Below are 2994 nucleotides of genomic sequence, written 5' to 3'. Positions count from 1 at the left end.
AAAGTATTACTGTTATGACCCGAATATGTTGAATATCAAAAATAAAGGACTTGACTATTAATTTTGATTCTTTGCTAAAATATAATGAATTGATTCCCAGAGTGTCCTTTGCACTTTTACATGAAGCGTGTTAAAGTTTTGATTGGTGATTGAAGGCTGATAGCAAATATGAATGTTTCTTTTTGTTTGGTTTGTGGGAATGTACAATATTCACTAAATTGATGGAAATGGTGCAGTAATGCAGCACAAAAGACGAGGAATCAAAATAAAATATTGTCAAACGAAAGCAACTTAATTCCATTTTTATTTAACATCGTTTTTCTTTATTTGGGGACTCGATTCACAGATTTACATTGGCTTCCCATAAAAGTAATTTACTCTTTTCAGTGGGTGTTTGGTGTTGCCGTTTGGCGTGTCCTTAAAAAAATATGAGCAATCCTGTTGAAGCATTCATCAAAAAAATGGAAACTAATTTCCTGTCAGTTGTTTGCGGAATGCTGTGTCTTTTTTATATTTTTACTGTATCTTTTTTGAATTCTTTTTAATATTTTTTATCTGTTTTTTATATTTTTTTGTTTTGTATGGAGTTAATATCCATTCAATTGTGTGCAGTTTTGAGAGAGCGGAGTGGAAATGGAATGGAATCATTTAAATTGTTCATTGATAGCATTTTCTGTGGGGGAAAAGTCGTTGAAAATTTTAATTGAAAATTTTTGCATATTGATGGAATTTTTTAACGTAGATTTATAGACAAGATTTAAATATCTTTTACAGGTTGACAATAAAATAAGCAAGAAATAAATTTACTTATAATCAACAAATAAAAACTGACAGTGAAAAATGAGAAAAATAAGCATCAAATCAGCAAATGCAAATCGTGTAAATTGGGTTTTTGATTTGTATTCCTTAATTTGAAGTGAGATTAGAGTTGACGGAAAAGCTGCTCCCGCACCGAACGAATGTACAAAACATTTAAAAGTTACGTATATTAAATGTAATAAAATTATTTTTAATAATAAAGAAAACAATTTTGCGGTGCTCATCGTTTTGAAGACTAGTTAAAAGAAAAATTTATATGGTTTTCAATACCATGTTTTCCATTACGTACATATTCATTTCTTCAGTAAAAAATCATCTCTAGCTAACTTGCTAGAGATCAGCGATGGTCAAGCGATCGTCATGTTAAATTATTCAATGCAAACTTCTAAGGAGTTGTCACTTTAAATTAAGATATGTGAGACAATTTTTCGACTACTATATCATATATGATTAGAGGGTGTACTCATCTATTATCTACATTTTTGAATCCATTCGAAGAACACTAATTTCGGTCCTGCCACCTATATCTTTTTGGAGATGAACTATAATTTAAACTAAATCGTCAGTTTTCTCTGCATATAATCATAATTTAATTTCTTCGGTATATGATAAGCATCATAAATATATATGGAAACAATATCCATATAGACTTTATAACTACTCTCTTGCACTAGAGACTAGTGTTATTTTTTTACGTGTTGTTTTAGAGACTTGATTAACAAGCTTGCATTTTCTTCCAAGCAAACATATCCATCTTTGACATATCCATCTTTCTTACGAATTCACAAATCATAATGCGAGAATAGTACCTTACGCTACAAAGGAACCAGACTATTCAACATAGAAAAATAAAATAAATGTATATATTATTTGATGCAATTTTGCCCAGGTTAGAAGTTAATACATTGTCCATTGAATCCAAAAATAATATCTGTGATTTGATTTTGACTACGAAGTGAGCGATTCGTTTGGCAAAATACCATACACAAATTAATTTGTACATTCCCATAAACATGACTCAATTAGTGGCACAGATCCGAGCTCGTACTCTTTCCACATTAGCTTATGATAGTTATCCGACAAAATGATTTACGATTTTCAAATAATAAATATACAACTCAAACCAAATCCGATGGAAATCATAATAGCAATAATAATAATAAACTTCCTTACCGAGAAAAAAGATTATAAAAATGTTAAAATTTTTAAATGGCTTTTTAGTTTAAATTATAAAGATGAAAATCCATAACCATAAGCACCACAAGCGGCAAATGTTGATTTGTGTATCGCAATAAAATTGAAATGCTTTAAAAACCTATAAAAGGAAGAGCTCAGCTATGCGCTGCTGATGCCATTGAAGCCATAGAAGCTGGCAAAGTCTCTGTTGTTGTTGCTGTTGCTAGCACTGATACTGATACTGATGCTGATGATGCTTTTGCTGGTTCTGATGGTGATGCTGGTGCTGGTGCTAGAATAGCAGATTGGCCAGTAATTTAATTGTGTGTACGACGATTTGACGGCGGCACTCAATTTACATTGCTATGCCTGTCCTATTAGTACACAGTTTGGGCCTAATAGATTTGAGTCATGGAAATTGTATTTGCCTGGAGCGAATCGAATAAGCATCGAAGACGAATACATAGGAGCCTCGTAAATAAAATCATCAAATTAATCTCTTTAATACAGATTAAGTGTAAATTATATGGGAAGAGTTTGGGTGTACTTCCATGAACTATGCCACATAAATCACTGATTAACGCTAGATTTTCTATTTGATTTTAATGAAATATATTGTAATCCGAAATATCTGAAATATTTCATAAATTAGTTATATCTTTTTAAGTATTTAAATTCAAAATGTATAAACGCTCAGTTCGTTTGAAGTAGGTATATGGTAATTAAGTTGCAGTAGTTGCAAAACCATTTCGCAGCTTATGAGAAATACTTGATACTGTTGTGGCACATTGTAACTGCTGTAATAATATTTTAATAAACCACGTTTCATTTTTATTAAATAAAAAACAAATTTCTTTGTTAATTACGTTACCAGCGATCGCAGGTCGCAATGTAAATTGTTATTCCACGATCAAGCCAAGCGCAACGAAGTCAACTGCAGCCAAGCCAAAAAGGCAAACAATTTTTAACAATTCGATATTAAACGATAATGTGCCAACA

The sequence above is a fragment of the Teleopsis dalmanni genome, chromosome 2 (genome assembly GCF_002237135.1).
Source record: "Teleopsis dalmanni isolate 2A chromosome 2, ASM223713v2, whole genome shotgun sequence".
Lineage (NCBI taxonomy): Eukaryota > Metazoa > Arthropoda > Insecta > Diptera > Diopsidae > Teleopsis > Teleopsis dalmanni.
Note: the sequence above shows the minus strand (reverse complement) of the source record.